At 42.2% G+C, this 21649-nt stretch overlaps 1 protein-coding gene and 1 pseudogene across 1 annotated transcript in view; both read right to left on the bottom strand.

The window, feature by feature from the left end:
- LOC135508441 (platelet-activating factor receptor-like) overlaps window positions 1-21649 on the bottom strand; it is a 58099-nt gene that overhangs the window by 35459 nt on the left and 991 nt on the right. The window lies entirely within an intron of this gene.
- On the bottom strand, window positions 4850-6029 carry LOC135507427 (platelet-activating factor receptor-like; annotated as a pseudogene).

Raw genomic sequence — 21649 nt, 5'->3', positions numbered from 1 at the left:
TACTGCAACATTTACACCAGAGGTCTATTAGCTTCATAACCGCCACGTCTCTGTTAATACTTCAGTAGCTGGCAGCCTCATAAAAGGATTGGGAAGATTATTCTTTACAATAACAATAATCCCACTGGGCAAAACCTGGTTGAATCAATGTTGTTTCCACATAATTTCAACAATTATATCATTATTTTTTTATTTTTTACATTTGTTGATTTCACATTGAATTCACGTTAGTTGACAACTCAACCAAATGTTAATCAATACTAGACGTTGAACTGACATCTGTGCCCAGGGGGATAGCGATGCTTCACATACTTAAAAAAGCTCCCAGTATGTGTCTTTGCTTTGTTACAAAATTAAATTGCAAAACAAATACAGTTTCACATCTCACCACACATGAACATTTTGCAATTCCATATGTGGTGAAGACCATGTAGGCTAAAATCAATGCAATTCTTAGTTTCACAATTACAGTTTCAGTTCATTACAAAGCTTAGTTTATCACAACATGCATGAACTTGACAGACATCCAGCATCCTGAATATTTTTTTTTATGTGGGAATATATGTCCATATTAGGTGCTCAAGAACAAGGATTTTTTTTAAATTAATTGCTATTGTTCAGCACCCAATTTAGAAGGATCAAACAGTGATAGAATATATATGGTGCATATAGTCAGATTGTCCTATCACTGTTTGAGCCTTCTAAATAGGGTGCTGAACAATAGCTCTATAAACTCAGTCCCAAGCCACTAGACTAGATGGTTAGATAGAATATATATGGTGCATATAGTCAGATTGTCCTATCTAACCATCTAGTCTAGTGGCTTGGGACTGAGTTTATAGAGCTATTGTTCAGCACCCAATTTAGAAGGCTCCAATAGTGATAGGACTATTGTTGGTTAAGGGCTTGTAAGTAAGCAATTCACTGTACGGTTGTGTTCGGCGCATGTGATATTTAAAATGTAATTTGATATCCATTTTATCTAAGGATCTAGTCTAGTGCCTTGGGACTGAGTTTGTAGAGCTATTTTGCAATCCTTTATAGAAGCTCCTGTTCCCTATAAAACATCTGCTTATCTTCTCTGATTACACTAGAAGAACAGGAAGAAACGTGATTAAATTGAAGTCACGATAACAAAGTGTGAGATACATTGTGAGATACAATGTAGAGTACATCTGAAATGTGAAAACAAAGAATCAATGGTCCAAAGATTCTTTAAAGCACTGATTATAGCTGGCACAGTGGCCAGGACAAATCCCTACAGGAAGGAAATCTAGAGGGGAACCATACTCTGGGTGGGGCTGTGTGGTGGTGCATCTGTTCATGTGATGTGTCTGAATGAACATGAGGCTACATAGCAGAGTGCATGTTCTGCACTGTGTTCTTTGTTAGGTGTGGGTGTGATGGAATGAAGCATCCTGAGGATGTGGTTACTAACAACAGTATTAGCATTAGACACAATATCTAAGTTACTTCCGGCGCCTCGCTTTGCGTTCCTAGGAAACTATGCAGTTTTTTGTTTTTTTACGTGTTATTTCTTACATTAGTACCCCAGGTCATCTTAGGTTTCATTACATACAGTCGAGAAGAACTACTGAATATAAGATCAGCGTCAACTCACCATCAGTACGACCAAGAATATGACTATAGCGTAGCGGATCCTGTGTTCTGCCTTTCAACCAGGACAACGGAATGGATCCCAGCCGGCGACCCAAAAAACCGACTTCGTAAAAGAGGGAAACCAGGCGGTCTTCTGGTCAGACTACGTAGACGGGCACATCGTGCCCCACTTCCTAGCATTCTCTCGCCAATGTCCAGTCTCTTGACTACAAGGTAGATGAAATCCGAGCAAGGGTAGCATTCCAGGGGGACATCAGAGACTGTAGCGTTCTTTGCTTCACGGAAACATGGCTCACTGGAGAGACGCTCTCGGTGGCGGTGCAGCCAGCGGGTTTCTCCACGCATCGCGCCGACAGAAACAAACACCTTTCTGGTAAGAAGAGGGGCGGGGGCGTATGCCTTATGGCTAACGAGACGTGGTGTGATCACAGAAACATACAGGAACTCAAATCCTTCTGTTCACCTGATTTAGAATTCCTCACAATCAAATGCAGACCGCATTATCTACCAAGGGAATTCTCTTCGATTATAATCACAGCCGTATATATTCCCCCCCAAGCAGACACATCGATGGCTCTGAACAAACTTTATTTGACTCTTTGCAACCTGGAATCCATACATCCTGAGGCTGCATTCATTGTAGCTGGGGATTTTAACAAGGCTAATCTGAAAACAAGACTCCCTAAAATGTATCAGCACCAGGGCTGGCAAAACCTTGGATCACTGTTATTCTAACTTCCGCGACGCATATAAGGCCCTGCCCTGCCCCGCCCCCCTTTCGGAAAAGCTGATCACGACTCCATTTTGCTGATCCCTGCCTACAGACAGAAACTGAAACAAGAAGCTCCCACGATGAGGTCTGTCCAACGCTGGTCCGACCAAGCTGATTCCACACTCCAAGACTGCTTCCATCACGTGGATTGGGACATGTTTCGTATTGCGTCAGGCAACAACATTGACGAATACGCTGATTCGGTGTGCGAGTTCATTAGAACGTGCGTTGAAGATGTCGTTCCCATAGCAACGATTAAAACATTCCCTAACCAGAAACCGTGGATTGATGGCAGCATTCGCGTGAAACTGAAAGCGCGAACCACTGCTTTTAATCAGGGCAAGGTATCTGGTAATATGACTGAATACAAACAGTGCAGCTATTCCCTCCGTAAGGCTATCAAACAAGCTAAGCGTCAGTATAGAGACAAAGCAGAATCTCAATTCAACGGCTCAGACACAGGAGGTATGTTGCAGGGTCTACAGTCAATCACGGACTACAGGAAGAAATCCAGCTCAGGACCAGGATGTCTTGCTCCCAGGCAGACTAAATAACTTTTTTGCCCGCTTTGAGGACAATACAGTGCCACTGACACGGCCTGCAACGGAAACATGCGGTCTCTCCTTCACTGCAGCCGAGGTGAGTAAAACATTTAAACGTGTTAAACCTCGCAAGGCTGCAGGCCCAGACGGCATCCCCAGCCGCGCCCTCAGAGCATGCGCAGACCAGCTGGCTGGTGTGTTTACGGACATATTCAATCAATCCCTATACCAGTCTGCTGTTCCCACATGCTTCAAGAGGGCCACCATTGTTCCTGTTCCCAAGAAAGCTAAGGTAACTGAGCTAAATGACTACCGCCCCGTAGCACTCACTTCCGTCATCATGAAGTGCTTTGAGAGACTAGTCAAGGACCATTTCACCTCCACCCTACCTGACACCCTAGACCCACTCCAATTTGCTTACCGCCCAAATAGGTCCACAGACGACGCAATCTCAACCACACTGCACACTGCCCTAACCCATCTGGACAAGAGGAATACCTATGTGAGAATGCTGTTCATCGACTACAGCTCGGCATTTTACACCATAGTACCCTCCAAGCTCGTCATTTGCCCTGTGCAACTGGGTACTGGACTTCCTGACGGGCCGCCCCCAGGTGGTGAGGGTAGGCAACAACATCTCCACCCCGCTGATCCTCAACACTGGGGCCCCACAAGGGTGCGTTCTGAGCCCTCTCCTGTACTCCCTGTTCACCCACGACTGCGCGGCAACGCACGCCTCCAACTCAATCATCAAGTTTGCGGACGACACAACAGTGGTAGGCTTGATTACCAACAACGACGAGACGGCCAACAGGGAGGAGGTGAGGGCCCTTGGAGTGTGGTGTCAGGACAATAACCTCACACTCAACGTCAACAAAACTAAGGAGATGATTGTGGACTTCAGGAAACAGCAGAGGGAACACCCCCCTATCCACATCGATGGAACAGTAGTGGAGAGGGTAGTAAGTTTTAAGTTCCTCGGCATACACATCACAGACAAACTGAATTGGTCCACTCACACAGACAGCATTGTGAAGAAGGCTCAGCAGCGCCTTTTCAACCTCAGGAGGCTGAAAAAATTCGGCTTCTCACCAAAAGCACTCACAAACTTCTACAGATGCACAATCGAGAGCATCCTGGCGGGCTGTATCACCGCCTGGTGCGGCAACTGCTCTGCCCACAACCATAAGGCTCTCCAGAGGGTAGTGAGGTCTGCACAACGTATCACCGGGGGCAAACTACCTGCCCTCCAGGACACCTACACCACCCGATGTTACAGGAAGGCCACAAAGATTATCAAGGACAACACCCACCCGAGCCACTGCCTGTTCACCCCGCTATCATCCAGAAGGCGAGGTCAGTACAGGTGCATCAAAGCTGGGACCGGGAGACTGAAAAACAGCTTCTATCTCAACGCCATCAGACTCTTAAACAGCAACCACTAACTTTGAGTGGCTGCTGCCAACACACTGACTCAACTCCAGCCACTTCAATAATGGGAATTGATGGGAAAGGATGTAAAATATATCACTAGCCACTTTAAATAATGCTACCTAATATAATGTTTACATACCCTACATTATTCATCTCATATGTATACGTATATACTGTACTCTATCATCTACTGCATCCTTATGTAATACATGTATCACTAGCCACTTTAACGATGCCACTTTGTTTACATACTCATCTCATATGTATATACCGTACTCGATACCATCTACTGTATCTTGCCTGTGCTGCTCTGCACCATCACTCATTCATTTCTTTATGTACATATTCTTTATCCCCTTACACTGTGTATAAGAAATTAGTTTTGGAATTGTTAGTTAGATTACTTGTTGGTTATTACTGCATTGTCGGAACTGGAAGCACAAGCATTTCGCTACACTCGCATTAACATCTGCTAACCATGTGTATGTGACAAATAAAATTTTATTTGATTTTTTACAATACCATGTCATCTAGAGATTTAAACCTTCAGCTGCTGCTGTTCGCTATGGAGCCGCTGGCTCACATTCTTACACTCCACCATAGAAATGTGTGTGATGGCTGTTTCCGAGCATCCTTCGCCCCTCCCCACCTTTTTCAGATTGTCCTTGATGTACAGGCAGAACCTCCTGGTGGCGAAGCAGTACACCACAGGGTCCAGGAGGCAGTTGAGCCCCATCAGCATCAAGGTGACCTGGTGGGCATCGTTAAGCCACTGCCTGGTCCGCTGGCCACAGTCCATTCTTCCCCAGTCCTCCGTGATCTCCAGTACAGCCAGAGTCCAGGGACCCTGGACCACAGGGTGGGGGAGGAAGCACACCACGAACACCACGAACACCCCCACCACGGCTCACAGCATCTACAGTTCCTGGTCCTTCACCCCCCGGGGTATGTATGAACTGGAACCCCGATGCTGGGTAGGGGACTGGGGCGAGCAGGGCCCGGGCAATGAGCAGGTTACAGACTACTACGAGGAAGAAGACCAAGACGAGGCACCCCACGATGTTGAGTGGTGGCCACAGTCCGCTTCTCGTCGTCAGTCTTGTCGTGGTAGCCCTCAAAGCAGCGCGACACGTTGCCGGCGTCCACCTGGATGCAGTTTCAAAGAAGTGCGGCATGGACATGGACAGAGTGAGCGCCCAGATGACCGCCGTGATGGCCACCCCGCGGCGCCAATGGTCAGACGAGGCGGCATCCAGCGGGCGCGTGATGGCCCAGTAATGGTTGACGCTGATGGCGGCGAGGAAGAGGACGGAGCAGTAGGTGTTGATGAAGAAGACGCGGCACAGGATGTCGCCGTAGCGCTAGTCTCCACGGTGGTGGTAGTAGCCAATCCAGAAGGGGAGGGTGCACACGAAGAAGAGGTGGGCCACAGTCAGGTTGGCCATGTAGATGCGGATCTCATTCATGGCCTTGGCGTTGCGCAGGCGCTGCAGCACGAACAGCACGTAACTGTTGGCTATCAGACCAAGGACGAACACAACACCGTAAAACAATGGGAAGAGTGTGTAACGGAAGTCTGAGTCCAGGAGGGTTCTGTTGATGACTGTCGATAAGTTCACTGTCCTGGTCACTGCTAAGTCCTCTTGCATCCCCATGGTCGACTCCACTGTTGGTTCTGCTAAAGCAAGGAACTCCCTCTGTGAGAATACTTTATAAATGACTCATATTTCAAGACTCACTAATTTTCACTTCAGTGCTTCTCTTACTGTAGTCACGAGGGCTTTGGACATGTCTAGTAAAATCACTTTATTGGTCCATCCAAAGATTTACTTCTGCTTTTAAAGACAAACATACATATACAGGTTTTAAGAGAGGTGCCACACTGGGTGCCGAGGTAATGTTGTTGTGGGGTGTTAAGTTCCTTGTGCAAGGGCACAATGGCATCTAAGATTTTATACAATCAACCATGAAGTTACCAGCTCACTTCCCGTTGCCTCTCTAACCGCTAGGCTACCACCTGCCACCCAGAATAGCTATAGGCCTATCTAGTCTGTGCAGTTGATATCTGATATGACAGGAAGTGCATCACACACCAGCATATTTGAGAGTTTCACAAAATACTGTAAATGTAAATCAAATACAGTCAGCTATAACACATACAGTTGAGGTCGGAAGTTTACATACACTTAGGTCGGAGTCATTAAAACTCGTTATTCAACCACTCCACAAATTTCTTGTTAAACAAACTATAGTTTTGGCAAGTCAGTTAGGACATCTACATTGTGCATGACACAAGTCAATTTATTCCAACAATTGTTTACAGACAGATTATTTCACTTATAACTCAATGTATCAATATTCCAGTGGGTCAAAAGTTTACATACACTAAGTTGACTGTGCCTTTAAACAGCTTGGAAAATTCCAGAAAATGATGAAGCTTCTGATAGGCTAATTAACATAATTTGAGTCAATTGGAGGTGTAACTGTGGATGTATTTCAAGGCCTACTGTCACGTTCTGACCCTAGTTATTGTGTTAATTGTTTGTTTTAGTTGGTCAGGCCGTGAGTTGTGTGGGCATTCTATGTTTTGTGTGTCGAGGTTGTTTTTCTGTGTTCGGCCTAGTATGGTTCTCAATCAGAGGCAGACGTCATTAGTTGTCTCTGATTGAGAATCATTCTTAGGTAGCCTGGGTTTCACTGTTGTTTTGTGGGTGATTGTTTCCGTGTCTTACACCACACGGTATTGTTTCGGTTTTCGTTATTCACAGTGTGTTTATTGTTTTGTATAGAGTGTTCAGTTTATGTGTTTAATAAACAACCATGGACACTTACCACGCCGCATATTGGTCCTCCGATCCTTCTCGCCTCTCCTCTTCAGACGAAGAGGAGGAAAACCATTACACCTACCTTCAAACTCAATGTCTCTTTGCTTGACATCATGGGAAAATAAAAAGAAATCAGCCAAGACCTCAGAACTAAACAAGTCTGGTTCATCCTTGGGAGCAATTTCCAAACTCCTAAAGGTACCACGTTCATCTGTACAAACAATAACACGCAATTAAAAACACCATGGGACCACGCAGCCGTCATACCGCTCAGGAAGGAGACGCATTCTGTCTCCTAGAGATGAAATTACTTTTGTGTGAAAAGTGCAAATCAATCCCAGAAAACCGCAAAGGACCTTGTGAAGATGCTGGAGGAAACAGGTACAAAAGTATCTATATCCACAGTAAAACGAGTCCTATATCAGCATAACTTTAAAGGCTGCTCAGCAAGAAAGAAGCCACTGCTCCAAAACTGCAATAAAAAATCCAGACTATGGTTTGCAACTGCACATGGGGACAAAGATTGTACTTTTTGGATATTCGTCCTCTGTTCTGATGAAACAAAAATAGAACTGTTTGGTAGAGGTCGACTGATTAATGGCCGATTTATTAGGGCCAATTTCAAGTTTTCATAACAATTGGAAACCGTTATTTTTGGGCGCCGATTTTTTTCTTATTTTTTATACCTTTATTTAACTAGGCAAGTCAGTTAAGAACACATTCTTATTTTCAATGATGGCCTAGGAACGGTGGGTTAACTGCCTTGTTCAGGGGCAGAACGACAGATTTTCACCTTGTCAGCTCGGGTGATCCAATCTTGCAACCATACAGTTAACAAGTCCAACGCTATAACCACCTGCCTCTCCTTGCACTCCACAAGGAGCCTGCCTGTTACGCAAATGCAGTAGAAGCCAAGGTAAGTTGCTAGCTAGCATTAAACTTATCTTATGAAAAACAATCAATCAATCATAATCACTAGTTATAACTACACATGGTTGATGATATTACTAGTTTATCTAGCATGTCCTGCGTTGCATATAATCGATGCAACGCTGGGGGATGATTTATCAAAAGCGCATTTGCAAAAAAAGCACAATCGTTGGACGACTGTACCTAACCATAAACACCAATGCCTTTCTTAAAATCAATACACAGAAGTATATATTTTTAAACCTGCATATTTAGCTAAAAGATATCCAGGTTAGCAGGCAATATTAACCAGGTGAAATTGTGTCACTTCTCTTGCGTTCAATGCACGCAGAGTCAGGGTATATGCAACAGTTTTGGAAGCCTGGCTCATTGCGAACTAATTTGCCAGAATTGTACGTAATTATGACATAACATTGAAGGTTGTGCAATGCAACAAGAATATTTAGACTTAGGGATGCCAGCCGAACGGTTCCGCATTTCACTGAAATAATAAACGTTTTGTTTTCGAAATTATAGTTTCTGGAATCGACCATATTAATGACCAACGGCTCGTATTTCTGTGTGTTATTATCTTATAATTAAGTCTATGATTTGATAGAGCAGTCTGACTGAGCGATGGTAGGCAGCAGGAGGCTCGTAAGCATTCATTCAAACAGCACTTTCGTGCGTTTTGCCAGCAGCTCTTCGCAAGCACAGCGCTGTTTATGATTTCAAGCCTATCAACCTAATGGCTGGTGTAACAGATGTGAAATGGCTAGCTAGTTAGCGGGGTGGCGCTGATAGCGTTTCAAACGTCACTCGCTCTGAGACTTGGAGTAGTTATTCCCTTTGCTCTGCAAGGGCCGCGGCTTTTGTGGAGCGAAGGGTAACGCTGCTTCGAATGTGTCTGTTGTCGATGTGTTCCTGGTTCGAGCCCAGGTAGGGGCGAGGAGAGGGACAGAAGCTATACTGTTACACTGGCAATAATATAGTGCCTATAAGACCATCCAATAGTAAAAGGTATATGAAATACAAATGGTATAGAGAGAAATAGTCCTATAAATACTATATTAACTACAACCTAAAACCTCTTACCTTGGAATATTGAAGTCTCATGTTAAAAGGAACCACCAACTTTCATATGTTCTCATGTTCTGAGCAAGGAACTCAAACGTTAGCTTTTCTTTCTTCTCCAACACTTTGTTTTCGCATTATTTAAACCAAATTGAACATGTTTCATTATTTATTTGAGGCTAAATTGATTTGTATTGATATTTATTGGTATTATATTAAGTTAAAATATGTGTTCATTCAGTATTGTTGTAATTGTCATTATTACAAATATATATATATATTTTTTAATCGGCCGATTAATCGGTATCGGCGGTTTTTGGTCCTCCAATAATCGGTATCAGTGTTGAAAAATCATAATCGGTCGACCTCTACTGTCTGGTCATAATGACCATCGTTATGTTTGGAGGAAAAAGGGTGAGGCTTGCAAGCCGAAGAACACCATCCCAACTGTGAAGCACGGGTGTGGCAGCATCATGTTGTGGTGGTGCTTTGCTGCAGGAGGGACTGGTGCACTTCACAAAATAGATGGCATCATGAGGAAAGAAAATGATTTGGATATATTGAAGCAACACCTTAAGACATCAGTCAGGAAATTAAAGCTTGGTCGCAGATGTTTGTTCCAAATGGACAATGACCCCAAGCATACTTCCAAAGTTGTGGCAAAATGGCTTAAGGACAACAAAGTCAATGTATTGGAGTGGCCATCACAAAGCCCTGACCTCAATCCTATAGAAAATGTGTGGGCAGAACTGAAAAATCGTGTGCGAGCAAGGAGGCCTACAAACCTGACTCAGTTACACCAGCCCTGTCAGGAGGAATGGGCCAAAATTCATCCAACTTACTGTGGGAAGCTTGTGGAAGGCTACCCAAAATGTTTGACCCAAGTTAAGGCAATGCTACCAAATACTAATTGATTGTATGTAAACATCTGACATTTACATTTACATTTAAGTCATTTAGCAGACGCTCTTATCCTGACCCATTGGGAATGTGACAAAATAAATAAAAGCTGAAATAAATCACTCTACTATTATTCTGACATTTCACATTCTTAAAATAAAGTGGTGATCCCAACTGACACTAAGACAGGGAATTTTTACTAGGATTAAAACTGAGTTTAAATATATTTGGCTAAGGTGTATGTAAACTTCCGACTTCAACTGTACATGACGTGTCTTACAACACTTGGGTCACCAGCATTTTCTGGTCTGCTACCAAGCAGCAATACTGCTCTCTGTGTTCAAACAGCTAAATCATTTCTTAAGTGCCAACAGTATTTTTGAAAAATTCCAATCTGGTTTTCGTCTCCACCAGAGCACAGAGACAGCCTTACTTAAAGTGGTAAATGATCTTAGAGCCAACACAGATGCCAACCAGCTCTCTGTCCTCTGTCCCTGATTTAAGTGCTGCATTCGACACTGTTGACCATGATGTCCATCTGGACAGACAGGGGAGGTTGGCCTCTCTGGTCCAGTTCTAAATTGGTTTAGGACCTATTTAACTGGTTGAGAGTTTTTTGTCACCCTTGGTGAATATAACTCAGAGAAAATACATATCACGTGGGATTCCACAAGGGTTTATTTTGGGTCTGGTACTGTTCAGTTTATATATAAATTCTAATTAAATCAAATTGAATGTTATTGGTCACATACACATACAGTGGGGCAAAAAAGTATTTAGTCAGCCACCAATTGTGCAAGTTCTCCCACTTAAAAAGATGAGAGGCCTGTAATTCATCATAGGTACACTTCAACTATGACAGACAAAATGAGGGGGAAAAATCCAGAAAATCACATTGTCGGATTTTTTATGAATTTATTTGCAAATGATGGTGGAAAATAAGTATTTGGTCAATAACAAAAGTTTATCTAAAATACTTTGTTATATACCCTTTGTTGGCAATGACAGAGGTCAAACGTTTTCTGTAAGTCTTCACGAGATTTTCACACACTGTTGCTAGTATTTTGGCACATTCCTCCATGCAGATCACCTCTAGAGCAGTGATGTTTTGGGGCTGTTGCTGGGCAACACGGACTTTCAACTCCCACCAAAGATTTTCTATGGGGTTTTCTATGGGGTTGAGATCTGGAGATTTTGACCTGTCCCCAGGACCTTGAAATGCTTCTTACGAAGCCACTCCTTCGTTGCAATCAATTGTCAATCCATCAATTCAAGATTGAACTGTGTCATTCACTGAATATACTGCAAAATTCACATGAGCTCCATAGACTGGTCTTCCCTGGCTGTCTGACCCTTCTAGGACCCCTGTCACCATCTGATCCTGCTAAGACATGATGAACATAGTGTTGTGTACTGACTCCACTGTGGTCAATTATTTAGAAACGATCCTCTTTCTGATTTGTATGCTGTTAGCCTACCTATTGTATTAAAAGCCAATATTTCTCGCATTATTCACACAGTCAGAATTCACTGCTTCAACTTCAATAGCCTACCTCTCCTAGATGGGAGAGAGGTTTCATGTGTGCCTAGAATGCGTGGTCTCAATGAAATACATGGGCAGAAAATCATGTGGCAGTTACAGTGTCTGTAAATAAATATTGATAATGAAAATAAATGGAGGGCGCTCAACTAACGTGAGTGGAAGTGCAATCAAAACATGTAATCATGATTGAAAAGGAAAATGCACAACGCACACATACGTTTCTATATGACCACATGAGCTTAGGTTACTATGGTGAACACATACGTTAGGTTTCTATGTGACCACATGAGCTTAGGTTACTATGGTGAACACATACGTTAGGTTTCTATGTGACCACATGAGCTTAGGTTACTATGGTGAACATATACGTTAGGTTTCTATGTGACCACATGAGCTTAGGTTACTATGGTGAACATATACGTTAGGTTTCTATGTGACCACATGAGCTTAGGTTACTATGGTGAACACATACGTTAGGTTTCTATGTGACCACATGAGCTTAGGTTACTAAGGTGAACACATACGTTACAGGCTGACCACACCGCTTGCTTCAGATGCGCGAGCGTTGCATAATACATTTAGAAATCTATATTATTAAATTATTGCACCCACACTGCTCACGAGCGTCTGCGTTACCAAGGGCTAGCGTTGTGCTTTCTCCCTGAGTGCTGCGCTACAAAGCACCTCTCACTCACATGAAGAAGACAGTCTACAAGTGAAGACAGATACATCGGTCACGCAACTGCTTGCGTCCTTATCCAATTCCGAGGTCCATATTGGAAGAACGGTCTACATTTACTTTTCGTCAGCCAACAAGATGAGTAGGCCTAACGAACAGCAAAAGCACTAGCCTATGTCAATCTACTATCCCCATATTACAAAAGTTGACCTATTCTGTGCGAGAAATAAATATACCAAAAAATAGTACAGGACAGTTGTGGGATGCGATATATCTCAAATTAATACACCTTATCAAAACATATGGCCTATGGGCTAGGCTACATGAGGTGTGATACAAACCTTATCAAAACATTTGGCCTATGGGCTAGGCTACATGAGGTGTGATATGAACCTTATCAAAACATATGGGCTATGGGCTAGGCTACATGAGGTGTGATACAAACCTTATCAAAACATATGGCCTATGGGCTAGGCTACATGAGGTGTGATACGAACCTTATCAAAACATATGGCCTATGGGCTAGGCTACATGAGGTGTGATACAAACCTTATCAAAACATATGGCCTATGGGCTAGGCTACATGAGGTGTGATACGAACCTTATCAAAACATATGGCCTATGGGCTAGGCTACATGAGGTGTGATACGAACCTTATCAAAACATATGGCCTATGGGCTAGGCTACATGAGGTGTGATACAAACCTTATCAAAACATATGGCCTATGGGCTAGGCTACATGAGGTGTGATACGAACCTTATCAAAACATATGGCCTATGGGCTAGGCTACATGAGGTGTGATACGAACCTTATCAAAACATATGGCCTATGGTCTAGGCTACATGAGGTGTGATACAAACCTTATCAAAGCATATGGCCTATGGGCTAGGCTACATGAGGTGTGATACGAACCTTATCAAAGCATATGGCCTATGGGCTAGGCTACATGAGGTGTGATACAAACCTTATCAAAACATATGGCCTATGGGCTAGGCTACATGAGGTGTGCGACTATGATTCGAAAAAGTCGCAAAAAAGGCATTGTTTCTTAAGCTGAGCATCATTGTCATGTTGTCGAAAGGAGCGGACCAAGGCACAGCGTGCATATAGTTCCACATACTTTATTTCAAAGTTAAACTTAACAAAAACAACAAAGAAAAAACCAACGTCCAGTTGTTGGGAATTTTATGAATAATGACTAAACAATATCTACATTATAAATAGAACTATAACTAAATGAAAATTATAATCTGTTTTATTATATCTGATTAATAATATTAATTCATAAGGGAGGGGTTGTGGAGCATGAGACAAGGGGTAATTAAATAAAATAAATACCATTCCAGACAGGTTGGAGAAGACTGGAATTGTGGGTTTTTAACCTCTTGATGCTCTGGGGGCGCTATTTCATTTTTGGATGAAAAACGTTCCCGTTTTAAACAAGATATTTTGTCACAAAAAGATGCTCGACTATGCATATAATTGATAGCTTTCGGCACTCTGACGTGTCCAGAACTACCAAGATATTTTCTGTGCGTGCCCTAGAACGTGAATTTCAGGCAAAACCAAGATGAGACGGCATCCAGGAAATGAGCAAGATTTTTGAGGCTCTGTTTTCCATTGTCTCCTTATATGGCTGTGAATGTGAGAGGAGTAAGTCTGCCCTTTCTGTCGTTTCCCCAAGGTGTCTGCAGCATTGTGACGTATTTGTAGGCATATCATTGGAAGATTGACCATAAGAGACCACATTTACCAGGTGTCCGCCCGGTGTCCTGCGCCGAAATTGGTGCGCAAAAGTCAGCTGCAAGTATTTTTCCATGGAATTTAGAGAAGAATGCAAGCTTCCACAATATATCAATGAAGAGATATGTGAAAAAACACCTTGAGGATTGATTCCAAACAACGTTTGCCATGTTTCGGTCGATATTATGGAGTTAATTCGGAAAAATTTGACGTTGTAGGTGACTGAATTTTCGGTTCATTATAAATGCGATGTACAAACGGATTTCTCCTAACACAGACGCTTTCAGGAAAAACTGCGCATTTGGTATGTAACTGAGAGTCTCCTCATTGAAAACATCCGATCTTCAAAGGTAAATGATTTTATTTATTTGGTTATCTGGTTTTTGTGAAAATGTTGCGTGCTAAATGCTACTCAAAATGCTAAGCTAGCTTAGCATACTCTTACACAAATTAGTCAATTTCTATGGTTCAAAAGCATTTTTTGAAAATCTGAGATGACAGTGTTGTTAAGAAAAGGCTAAGCTTGAGAGCAGACACATTATTTTCATTTTATTTGCGATTTTCAGAAATCGTTAACGTTGCGTTATGCTAATGAGCCTGAGGCTTTAGTCACAATCCCGGATCCGGGATGGGGAGTTTCAACAGGTTAAGTAAACAGAAAGGGTCGATAACCTATGGTTGAACCAACTCAACTTAGCTCTGGGATGTTTAGATAAGGCAGTGTGTGTTTTCTTAGGTTTTCCATTAGCTGGAACTGTCTGCTGAATGGTGATGGATGAAAACTTCTGAAGTTTTATCTTGATTTAACTGTGTGTCTGGAGTGAGAGAGCGAAGGGGTGGGAATAAACCTTTCAACTTTTGTTGGGTCCTGGTTGATAGGAGGAAGAACATTTTATGCCCTATGACATCACATTTTGTATATAAACTGTTGTTCGTGGTTACATGGCAGCGCGCTCCGAGAATAAATACTATTATCTAATTTTGATAAGACTGGTCTCTGTCTATTTTATGCAAATAGGAATCTTACAAATTCTTATAAAATAGACTGAGCGATTTAATTAATAGGAATTATGAAATTCCAGCGACACCAGTACAGCGCGCACTTAGACACTAACTGAAAATAATCTATCCCACAACACAGGTGGGAACAATGGGCAACTTAATTAAGTATGATCCCCAATTAGAGACAACGATAATCAGCTGCCTCTAATTGGGAACCATACAAATACCAACATAGAAATAGAAACGCTAGAATCCCCCCTAGTCACGCTCTGACCTATACACCATGGGGCGTGACAATGATTCACAAGTGATAATATATAATTGGCTAATATTGTCACCCCTCAGACTATTCTTGATTAAATCTTGTCTTTACATGTCCTAAATCATATATGTGTGACATTTGTTTTGATTTAGAATGGACCATTATCATGCACCTATCACAAAACAGGGGCAACAGGTAAAAACACATGTTATATATGCACTTAAATAGTGAATGGAGGACCCTTTCCCCGTGGTTTATTTTCATGTCAGTCAGGTAGGCTCTACTCCTGTTGTAAAGATAAACAATGTGCTTAATATTAATAAAGTTGAGAAATAAATACAGTAGGCTCCCTCTCCGGCCTCTAGGTCACCAGGCTGCTCGTTATGGCGCACACCAGTCACCATTGTAATGTGCATCTGCGCATAATGACACTCACCTGGACTCCATCACCTCCTTGATTACCTGCCCTTTATATGTCACTCCCTTTGGTTTCTTCCCCAATTGTCATTGTTTCTGTTTCTTAAATGTATTCACTCCCTGAACTTGCTTCCCAACTATCAGCGTACAACGTTACATAGGCCTAGCCTATAGAAAGCTTGAAGAGGCCATCACTCTGTTTTCTTGTGCAATTGCATAGCCTATACAAATGTTGCGCAACATGAGATCTTGGGCTCTCATGAAGTGTTTGATTAGATTTTCGATTACATTTGCATTGATGTCAGAGTGACGAGAGGGACAATATAGTGCTGAGTACCAGGCAGTTAGCAAGTTTGGTATGCTACTAATGACCATCAGCAGCATCAGAGCTTGGAGAAGCCTAATTACTGTGACTAAAGGGTCACATGGAATTTGACTGCCTTCATGACTCGTGACCGCCGGTATGACGGTAATATGGTCACCACAACAGCCTTAAGTGGGATGAAGAAATCGTCCCAGACAATACTTCTAATGTACACCGTGACAGTGAAGCCGGCGAACATTAGAGCTGTTTATTACTATGTCAGTGTGAAAAGTAGATAATTAGCTGACACATCAATAACGTTACATTGACATACTGACTAATACAACTCACATTGCACTGAAAAAACATCAGAATATCAATCTTCAATCATTTTGCCGATGGTTTCATTGTTTAATTCAGGTCTACTTTGATTGAGGAAAAAAATAATAGATAATGTAAGCCAACTTTTGGCCAGCTCTCTCTCTAACAGTACGTCAACTAGCAAAAACGTTCATTTCATGAAATGGACATACACAAAATAGTCCAATTTGGTGAAGTGAAATTCTAAAAAATAACTTGATTCAAAAAATTCTACAAAATGGAGAAGTGGCGCATGCATATGTATTCACCCCCTTTGCTATGAAGCCCCTAAATAAGATCTGGTGCAAATTACCTTCAGAAGTCACATAATAAATTAAATAAATTATACATGTGTGCAATATAAGTGTCACATGATCTCAGTATACAGTGCCTTGCGAAAGTATTCGGCCCCCTTGAACTTTGCGACCTTTTGCCACATTTCAGGCTTCAAACATAAAGATATAAAATGTATTTTTTGTGAAGAATCAACAACAAGTGGGACACAATCATGAAGTGGAACGACATTTATTGGATATTTCAAACTTTTTTAACAAATCAAAAACGGAAAAATTGGGCGTGCAAAATTATTCAGCCCCTTTACTTTCAGTGCAGCAAACTCTCTCCAGAAGTTCAGTGAGGATCTCTGAATGATTCAATGTTGACCTAAATGACTAATGATGATAAATACAATCCACCTGTGTGTAATCAAGTCTCCGTATAAATGCACCTGCACTGTGATAGTCTCACAGGTCCGTTAAAAGCGCAGAGAGCATCATGAAGAACAAGGAACACACCAGGCAGGTCCGAGATACTGTTGTGAAGAAGTTTAAAGCCGGATTTGGATACAAAAAGATTTCCCAAGCTTTAAAGATCCCAAGGAGCACTGTGCAAGCGATAATATTGAAATGGAAGGAGTATCAGACCACTGCAAATCTACCAAGACCTGGCCGTCCCTCTGAACTTTCAGCTCATACAAGGAGAAGACTGATCAGAGATGCAGCCAAGAGGCCCATGATCACTCTGGATGAACTGCATAGATCTACAGCTGAGGTGGGAGACTCTGTCCATAGGACAACAATCAGTCGTATATTGCACAAATCTGGCCTTTATGGAAGAGTGGCAAGAAAGAAAGCCATTTCTTAAAGATATCCATAAAAAGTGTTGTTTAAAGTTTGCCACAAGCCACCTGGGAGACACACCAAACATGTGGAAGAAGGTGCACTGGTCAGATGAAACCAAAATTGAACTTTTTGGCAACAATGCAAAACGTTATGTTTGGCGTAAAAACAACACAGCTCATCACCCTGAACACACCATACCCACTGTCAAACATGGTGGTGGCAGCATCATGGTTTGGGCCTGCTTTTCTTCAGCAGGGACAGGGAAGATGGTTAAAATTGATGGGAAGATGGATGGAGCCAAATACAGGACCATTCTGGAAGAAAACCTGATGGAGTCTGCAAAAGACCTGAGACTGGGACGGAGATTTGTCTTCCAACAAGACAATGATCCATAACATAAAGCAAAATCTACAATGGAATGGTTCAAAAATAAACATATCCAGGTGTTAGAATGGCCAAGTCATAGTCCAGACCTGAATCCAATCGAGAATCTGTGGAAAGAACTGAAAACTGCTGTTCACAAATGCTCTCCATCCAACCTCACTGAGCTCGAGCTGTTTTGCAAGGAGGAATGGGAAAAAATTTCAGTCTCTCGATGTGCAAAACTGATAGAGACATACCCCAAGCGACTTACAGCTGTAATCGCAGCAAAAGGTGGCGCTACAAAGTATTAATTTAAGGGGGCTGAATAATTTTGCACGCCCAATTTTTCAGTTTTTGATTTGTTAAAAAAGTTTGAAATATCCAATAAATGTCGTTCCACTTCATGATTGTGTCCCACTTGTTGTTGATTCTTCACAAAAAGACAGTTTTATATCTTTATGTTTGAAGCCTGAAATGTGGCAAAAGGTCGCAAAGTTCAAGGGGGCCGAATACTGTCGCAAGGCACTGTATATACACCTGTTCTAAAAGGCCCAAGAGTCTGCAACACCACTAAGCAAGGGGCACCACCAAGCAATCAGAAATATGAAGACCAAGGTGCTCACCAAACAGATCAGGGACAATGTTGTGGAGAGGTACAGATCAGGGTTGGGTTAAAAAAATATATCCAAAACTTTGAACATCCCATGGAGCACCATTAAATCTGTTATTAAAAAAATGAAAGAATATGGCAACACAACAAACCTGCCAAGAGAGGGCCACCTACCAAAACTCATGGACCAGGCAAGGAGAGCATTAATCAGAGAGGCAACAAAGAGCTGCAAAGCTCCACAGCAGAGATTGGAGTATCTGTCCATAAGACCACTTTAAGCCATACACTCCACAGAGCTGGGTCAGAAAAGTGGCCAGAAAAAAAGCCTTTGCTTAAAGAAAATTACAAGCAAACACGTTTGGTGTTCGCCAAAAGGCATGTGGGAGACTCCCCAAATATATGGAAGAAGGTACTCTGGTCAGATTAGACAAAAACGTATCTTAAACTCTATGTCTGGTGCAAACCCAACACCTCCCATCACCCCGAGAACACCACCCCTACAGTGAAGCATGGTGGTGGAGAATCATGCTGTGGGGATGTTTTCATCGGCAGGGACTGGGAAAATGGTCAGAATTGAAAGAATGATGGATGGCGCTAAATACAGGGAAATTCTCGAGGGAAACTTGTTTCAGTCTTCCAGAGATTTGAGACTGGGACGGAGGTTCACCTTCCAGCAGGACAATGGCCCTAAGCATACTGCTAAAGCAACACTCGAGTGGTTTAAGGGGAAACATTTAAATGTCTTGGAATGGCCGAGTCAAAGCCCAGACCTCAATCCAATTGAGAATCTGTGGTATGACTTAAATATTGCTGTACACCAGCGGAACCTATCCAACTTAAAGGACCTGGACAGTTTTGCCTTGAAGAATGGGCAAAAAATCCCAGTGCCTAGATGTGCCAAGCTTATAAAGACATACCCCACGAGACTTGCAGCTGTAGTTGCTGCAAAAGGTGGCTCTACAAAGTATTGACTTGGGAGAGGTCAATAGTTATGCACGCTCAAGAACAGTTTTTTTGTGTTATTTCTTGTTTGTTTCACAATTAAAAATATTTTGCATTTTCAAAGTGGTAGGCATGTTGTGTAAATCAAATGATACAAACCCCCCAAAAATCAATTTTAATTCCAGGTTGTAAGGCAACAAAATAGGAAAAATGCCAAAGGGGGTGAATACTTTCAATACTTCTGTATTTTGGATGGTTGTCCTTTTGCATCACCTAACATCTGTTGAGCTTCAAATGGCGGACAGATAGCCTTACATTCTCCTGCAAAATGTCTTGATAAACTTAAGAATAAATGTTTATGTGGACGATAGCAAGCTGTCCAGGACTTGAGGCAGCAAACCAGCCCCAAACCATAATGCTACCTCCACCATCATTTACAGTTGGGAGGTTTTTATGTTGGTGTACTGTGCCTTTTTTTCTCCACACATAGTGTTGTGTGTTCCTTCCAAACAACACAACTTTAGTTGAATCTATCCACATAATATTTTGACAGTAGCGGGTGCACTTTTGCAAACTTCAGATGTGCAGCAATGTTTTTTTGGACTGCAGTGGCTTCTTCCATGATGTCTTTTCAAGAACACCATTCTTGCTGAGTGTTTTACGTATTGTAGACTCATCAACAGAGATTTTAGCATCTTCCAGAGATTTTTGTAAGTCTTTAGCTGACACTCTATGATTCTTCTTAACCTCATTGAACATTCTGCGCTGTGCTCTTGCAGTCATCTTTACAGGATGGCCACTCCTAGAGAGAGTAGCAACAATGCTGAAATTTTTCAATTTATAGACAATTTGTGTTATCGTGGACTGACTTTTAGAGATACTTTTGTAACCCTTTCCAGCTTTATGCAAGGCAACCATTCTTAATTTTAGGTCTTCTGACATCTATTTAGTTTGAGGCATGGTTCACATCAGGCAATTATTCTTGTGAATAGCAAACTCAAATAACTCAAATTTTGTGTGTGTTTTTTACGGGGCAGGGCAGCTCTAACCAAAATCCCCAATCTGGTCTCATTGATTCGTCTCCAGGTTAGATGACTCCTGACTCCAATTAGCTTTTGGGGAAGTCATTAGTCTAGGGGTCCACATACTTTTTCCAACCTACACTGTGAATGTTTCAATTATATATTCAATATAGACAAGACAAATTAACTAATAACAAACAAATTATTGTAAGCACACTGTGTTTGTCTATTGTTGTGACTTAGATGAAGACCAGATCAAATTTGATGTCAAATTTATGCAGAAATCCAGGTATTTCCAAAGGGTTCACATACTGTTTCTTGCCAAAGAGTAGCCAGTGTCTGTTCATTTTACAACTTGGTGAAAGAGCGCAACGCATAACTCATTCAAACTATCTGCACACTTCCAGTCAGATGCAAATGTACTTTAATAGAGGCTAAACTGTCGGTCAGATTACCTCCATTAAAGACCCACTCCAGTTTCCATAGAACCTCTTTAATCACCTGATTTCCTCTGACATAGTACAAGTGGGTGGAGGGGGTCTTTCTGCGCTTTTACCCTGAATTGGTCCTCTATTGTTCCCACAAGGAAGGCGGGATGCCAATTACATCAGAGTGCACCATCAGACCAACGCACTGAATTGGTCCTCTATTGGGATGCCAATGCCAATTACGTCAGAGTGCACCATCAGACCAACGCACTGAATTGGTCCTCTATTGTTCCCACAAGGAAGGCGGGATGCCAATTACGTCAGAGTGCACCATCAGACCAACGCACTGAATTGGTCCTCTATTGTTCCCACAAGGAAGGCGGGATGCCAATTACGTCAGAGTGCACCATCAGACCAACGCACTGAATTGGTCCTCTATTGTTCCCACAAGGAAGGCGGGATGCCAATTACGTCAGAGTGCACCATCAGACCAACGCACTGAATTGGCAAACACTTGCATTTCGCAATTGTGTCTAAAAGACACTATTTTACTCAAAACATGATTTTTTTACCCTTCAGTGTGTGTACTTTACTGTAGTTATACTTGTATTCTCATTTTTCAATAGGGAAAGTAAAATAATATGTTCCTTTTTTCCAGTTTAGCATTTAGCATCCAGCACCTTCACTAACCATTTTTTTGGGGGGTTTATGGAAGATTCTGCCAATTATGCCTACCTGGGGTGGCAGGTAGCCAAGTAGTTATGGCGTTGAGCCAG

Source organism: Oncorhynchus masou, chromosome 21 (assembly GCF_036934945.1).
Source record: "Oncorhynchus masou masou isolate Uvic2021 chromosome 21, UVic_Omas_1.1, whole genome shotgun sequence".
Taxonomy (NCBI): domain Eukaryota; kingdom Metazoa; phylum Chordata; class Actinopteri; order Salmoniformes; family Salmonidae; genus Oncorhynchus; species Oncorhynchus masou.
Note: the sequence above shows the minus strand (reverse complement) of the source record. Positions and strands in the feature narration are given on the sequence as shown.